The sequence below is a fragment of the Carassius gibelio genome, chromosome B22, assembly GCF_023724105.1.
Source record: "Carassius gibelio isolate Cgi1373 ecotype wild population from Czech Republic chromosome B22, carGib1.2-hapl.c, whole genome shotgun sequence".
Taxonomy (NCBI): Eukaryota; Metazoa; Chordata; class Actinopteri; order Cypriniformes; family Cyprinidae; genus Carassius; species Carassius gibelio.
Genome location: NC_068417.1, coordinates 43,475,098 through 43,480,097, shown reverse-complemented (window position 1 = coordinate 43,480,097; position 5,000 = coordinate 43,475,098). Strand labels below are relative to the sequence as shown.

Sequence of the window (5,000 nt, the reverse complement as noted above, 5' to 3'; positions counted from 1 at the left end):
AGGCCCAAACCTGCAAATATTCAGTGATCGGGCATTGACTCTATTTTTTGGCAAAATTATTATATACTAAGTGAAAAATGTCCAAAAAGCTTACAGCACCTGGTATTCCCAGGCAGTCTCCCATCCATGTACTAACCAGGCCCAAACCTGCAAATATTCAGAGATCGGGCATTGACTCTGTTTTTTGGCAAAATTATTATTTACTAAGTGAAAAATGTCCAAAAAGCTTACAGCACCTGGTATTCCCAGGCGGTCTCCCATCCAAGTACTAAACAGGCCCAAACCTGCTTAGCTTCCGAGATCAGACGAGATCGGGCATAGCCAGGTTGGTATGGCCGTAAGCGTAGTCTGCTGCAAAGAGAGGGCTATTTAAAAAACAGCCAATCTTATCGCCAGTACATTATATAAGTAGGAAAGAAAACCCAAAAGCTTAAAGCACCTGGTATTCCTAGGCAGTCTCTCATAAAAGTACTAACCAGACCTAAACCTGCTAAGATTCAGAGATCGGGCATTGACTCTATTTTTTGGCAAAATTATTATATACTAAGTGAAAAATGTCCAAAAAGATTAAAGCACCTGGTATTCCCAGGCAGTCTCCCATCCATGTACTAACCAGGCCCAAACCTGCAAATATTCAGAGATCGGGCATTGACTCTATTTTTTGGCAAAATTATTATATACTAAGTGAAAAATGTCCAAAAAGCTTACAGCACCTGGTATTCCCAGGCAGTCTCCCATCCATGTACTAACCAGGCCCAAACCTGCTAATATTCAGAGATCGGCATTGACTCTATTTTTTGGCAAAATTATTATATACTAAGTGAAAAATTTCCAAAAAGCTTACAGCACCTGGTATTCCCAGGCGGTCTCCCATCCAAGTATTAACCAGGCCGAAACCTGCTTAGCTTCCGAGATCAGACGAGATCGGGCATAGCCAGGTTGGTATGGCCGTAAGCGTAGTCTGCTGCAAAGAGAGGGCTATTTAAAGAACAGCCAATCTTATCGCCAGTACATTATATAAGTAGGAAAGAAAACCCAAAAGCTTAAAGCACCTGGTATTCCTAGGCAGTCTCTCATAAAAGTACTAACCAGACCTAAACCTGCTAAGATTCAGAGATCGGGCATTGACTCTTTTTTTTTTTTTTATGAAAGATTATTATATAATTCGTGAAATTTTCCAAAAAGATTAAAGCACCTGGTATTCCCAGGCAGTCTCCCATCCATGTACTAACCAGGCCCAAACCTGCAAATATTCAGTGATCGGGCATTGACTCTATTTTTTGGCAAAATTATTATATACTAAGTGAAAAATGTCCAAAAAGCTTACAGCACCTGGTATTCCCAGGCAGTCTCCCATCCATGTACTAACCAGGCCCAAACCTGCAAATATTCAGAGATCGGCATTGACTCTATTTTTTGGCAAAATTATTATATACTAAGTGAAAAATTTCCAAAAAGCTTACAGCACCTGGTATTCCCAGGCGGTCTCCCATCCAAGTATTAACCAGGCCCAAACCTGCTTAGCTTCCGAGATCAGATCAGATCGGGCATAGCCAGGTTGGTATGGCCGTAAGCGAAGTCTGCTGCAAAGAGAGGGCTATTTAAAGATCAGCCAATCTTATCGCCAGTACATTATATAAGTAGGAAAGAAAACCCAAAAGCTTAAAGCACCTGGTATTCCCAGGCAGTCTCCCATCCATGTACTAACCAGGCCCAAACCTGCTAATATTCAGAGATCGGGCATTGACTCTATTTTTTGGCAAAATTATTATATACTAAGTGAAAAATGTCCAAAAAGCTTACAGCACCTGGTATTCCCAGGCGGTCTCCCATTCAAGTACTAACCAGGCCCAAACCTGCTTAGCTTCCGAGATCAGACGAGATCGGGCATAGCCAGGTTGGTATGGCCGTAAGCGAAGTCCGCTGCAAAGAGAGGGCTATTTAAAGAACAGCCAATCTTATCGCCAGTACATTATATAAGTAGGAAAGAAAACCCAAAAGCTTAAAGCACCTGGTATTCCTAGGCAGTCTCTCATAAAAGTACTAACCTGACCTAAACCTGCTAAGATTCAGAGATCGGGCATTGACTCTTTTTTTTTTTTATGAAAGATTATTATATAATTCGTGAAATTTTCCAAAAAGCTTACAGCACCTGGTATTCCCAGGCAGTCTCCCATCCATGTACTAACCAGGCCCAAACCTGCAAATATTCAGAGATCGGCATTGACTCTATTTTTTGGCAAAATTATTATATACTAAGTGAAAAATGTCCAAAAAGCTTACAGCACCTGGTATTCCCAGGCGGTCTCTCATCCAAGTACTAACCAGGCCCAAACCTGCTTAGCTTCCGAGATCAGACGAGATCGGGCATAGCCAGGTTGGTATGGCCGTAAGCGAAGTCTGCTGAAAAGAGAGGGCTATTTAAAGACCAGCCAATCTTATCGCCAGTACATTATATAAGTAGGAAAGAAAACCCAAAAGCTTAAAGCACCTGGTATTCCTAGGCAGTCTCTCATCAAAGTACTAACCAGACCTAAACCTGCTAAGATTCAGAGATCGGGCATTGACTCTTTTTTTTTTTTCTTGTTTTTTTAATGAAAGATTATTATATAATTCGTGAAATTTTCCAAAAAGATTACAGCACCTGGTATTCCCAGGCAGTCTCCCATCCATGTACTAACCAGGCCCAAACCTGCAAATATTCAGAGATCGGGCATTGACTCTATTTTTTGGCAAAATTATTATATACTAAGTGAAAAATGTCCAAAAAGCTTACAGCACCTGGTATTCCCAGGCGGTCTCCCATTCAAGTTCTAACCAGGCCCAAACCTGCTTAGCTTCCGAGATCAGACGAGATCGGGCATAGCCAGGTTGGTATGGCCGTAAGCGAAGTCTGCTGCAAAGAGAGGGCTATTTAAAGAACAGCCAATCTTATCGCCAGTACATTATATAAGTAGGAAAGAAAACCCAAAAGCTTAAAGCACCTGGTATTCCTAGGCAGTCTCTCATAAAAGTACTAACCAGACCTAAACCTGCTAAGATTCAGAGATCGGGCATTGACTCTTTTTTTTTTTAATGAAAGATTATTATATAATTCGTGAAATTTTCCAAAAAGTTTAAAGCACCTGGTATTCCCAGGCAGTCTCCCATCCATGTACTAAGCAGGCCCAAACCTGCTAATGTTCAGAGATCAGGCATTGACTCTATTTTTTGGCAAAATTATTACATACTAAGTGAAAAATGTCCAAAAAGCTTACAGCACCTGGTATTCCCAGGCGGTTTCCCATCCAAGTACTAACCAGGCCCAAACCTGCTTAGCTTCCGAGATCAGACGAGATCGGGCATAGCCAGGTTGGTATGGCCGTAAGCGAAGTCGGCTGCAAAGAGAGGGCTATTTAAAGACCAGCCAATCTTATCGCCAGTACATTATATAAGTAGGAAAGAAAACCCAAAAGCTTAAAGCACCTGGTATTCCTAGGCAGTCTCTCATCAAAGTACTAACCAGACCTAAACCTGCTAAGATTCAGAGATCGGGCATTGACTCTTTTTTTTTTTCTTTTTTTTAAATGAAAGATTATTATATAATTCGTGAAATTTTCCAAAAAGATAAAAGCACCTGGTATTCCCAGGCAGTCTCCCATCCATGTACTAACCAGGCCCAAACCTGCAAATATTCAGAGATCGGGCATTGACTCTATTTTTTGGCAAAATTATTATATACTAAGTGAAAAATGTCCAAAAAGCTTACAGCACCTAGTATTCTCAGGCAGTCTCCCATCCATGTACTAACCAGGCCCAAACCTGCTAATATTCAGAGATCGGGCTATTGACTCTAATTTTTGGCAAAATTATTATATACTAAGTGAAAAATGTCCAAAAAGATTAAAGCACCTGGTATTCCCAGGCAGTCTCCCATCCATGTACTAACCATGCCCAAACCTGCAAATATTCAGAGATCGGGCATTGACTCTATTTTTTGGCAAAATTATTATATACTAAGTGAAAAATGTCCAAAAAGCTTACAGCACCTGGTATTCCCAGGCAGTCTCCCATCCATGTACTAACCAGGCCCAAACCTGCTAATATTCAGAGATCGGGCATTGACTCTATTTTTTGGCAAACTTATTATATACTAAGTGAAAAATGTCCAAAAAGCTTACAGCACCTGGTATTCCCAGGCGGTTTCCCATTCAAGTACTAACCAGGCCCAAACCTGCTTAGCTTCCGAGATCAGACGAGATCGGGCATAGCCAGGTTGGTATGGCCGTAAGCGAAGTCTGCTGCAAAGAGAGGGCTATTTAAAAAACAGCCAATCTTATCGCCAGTACATTATATAAGTAGGAAAGAAAACCCAAAAGCTTAAAGCACCTGGTATTCCTAGGCAGTCTCTCATAAAAGTACTAACCAGACCTAAACCTGCTAAGATTCAGAGATCGGGCTATTGACTCTAATTTTTGGCAAAATTATTATATACTAAGTGAAAAATGTCCAAAAAGATTAAAGCACCTGGTATTCCCAGGCAGTCTCCCATCCATGTACTAACCATGCCCAAACCTGCAAATATTCAGAGATCGGGCATTGACTCTATTTTTTGGCAAAATTATTATATACTAAGTGAAAAATTTCCAAAAAGCTTACAGCACCTAGTATTCCCAGGCGGTCTCCCATCCAAGTATTAACCAGGCCCAAACCTGCTTAGCTTCCGAGATCAGATCAGATCGGGCATAGCCAGGTTGGTATGGCCGTAAGCGAAGTCTGCTGCAAAGAGAGGGCTATTTAAAGATCAGCCAATCTTATCGCCAGTACATTATATAAGTAGGAAAGAAAACCCAAAAGCTTAAAGCACCTGGTATTCCCAGGCAGTCTCCCATCCATGTACTAACCAGGCCCAAACCTGCTAATATTCAGAGATCGGGCATTGACTCTATTTTTTGGCAAAATTATTATATACTAAGTGAAAAATGTCCATAAAGCTTACAGCACCTGGTATTCCCAGGCGG

At 41.1% G+C, this 5,000-nt stretch overlaps 10 non-coding genes across 10 annotated transcripts in view; all 10 read right to left on the bottom strand.

The window, feature by feature from the left end:
- Positions 1-224: 224 nt before the first annotated feature.
- On the bottom strand, positions 225-343 carry LOC127995076 (5S ribosomal RNA). The gene has a single exon (XR_008168040.1). It is a non-coding gene; the product is annotated as a 5S ribosomal RNA (ribosomal RNA).
- A 494-nt stretch (positions 344-837) lies between these two features.
- LOC128004619 (5S ribosomal RNA) lies at positions 838-956 on the bottom strand. Its single transcript, XR_008177305.1, has one exon. It is a non-coding gene; the product is annotated as a 5S ribosomal RNA (ribosomal RNA).
- Positions 957-1,456: 500 nt separating this feature from the next.
- On the bottom strand, positions 1,457-1,575 carry LOC128002949 (5S ribosomal RNA). Its single transcript, XR_008175683.1, has one exon. It is a non-coding gene; the product is annotated as a 5S ribosomal RNA (ribosomal RNA).
- A 221-nt stretch (positions 1,576-1,796) lies between these two features.
- Positions 1,797-1,915, bottom strand: LOC127994641 (5S ribosomal RNA). The gene has a single exon (XR_008167618.1). It is a non-coding gene; the product is annotated as a 5S ribosomal RNA (ribosomal RNA).
- A 361-nt stretch (positions 1,916-2,276) lies between these two features.
- Positions 2,277-2,395, bottom strand: LOC127999829 (5S ribosomal RNA). The gene has a single exon (XR_008172636.1). It is a non-coding gene; the product is annotated as a 5S ribosomal RNA (ribosomal RNA).
- Positions 2,396-2,769: 374 nt separating this feature from the next.
- On the bottom strand, positions 2,770-2,888 carry LOC128003538 (5S ribosomal RNA). The gene has a single exon (XR_008176261.1). It is a non-coding gene; the product is annotated as a 5S ribosomal RNA (ribosomal RNA).
- A 362-nt stretch (positions 2,889-3,250) lies between these two features.
- On the bottom strand, positions 3,251-3,369 carry LOC127994828 (5S ribosomal RNA). The gene has a single exon (XR_008167798.1). It is a non-coding gene; the product is annotated as a 5S ribosomal RNA (ribosomal RNA).
- A 784-nt stretch (positions 3,370-4,153) lies between these two features.
- On the bottom strand, positions 4,154-4,272 carry LOC127997671 (5S ribosomal RNA). The gene has a single exon (XR_008170533.1). It is a non-coding gene; the product is annotated as a 5S ribosomal RNA (ribosomal RNA).
- A 359-nt stretch (positions 4,273-4,631) lies between these two features.
- On the bottom strand, positions 4,632-4,750 carry LOC128004662 (5S ribosomal RNA). The gene has a single exon (XR_008177346.1). It is a non-coding gene; the product is annotated as a 5S ribosomal RNA (ribosomal RNA).
- A 221-nt stretch (positions 4,751-4,971) lies between these two features.
- The window catches only part of LOC127994639 (5S ribosomal RNA), a 119-nt gene continuing 90 nt past the window's right edge, over positions 4,972-5,000 (bottom strand). Inside the window, exon 1 of the ribosomal RNA XR_008167616.1 lies at positions 4,972-5,000. This exon is cut by the window's right edge and continues 90 nt beyond it. This is a non-coding gene — a ribosomal RNA (5S ribosomal RNA).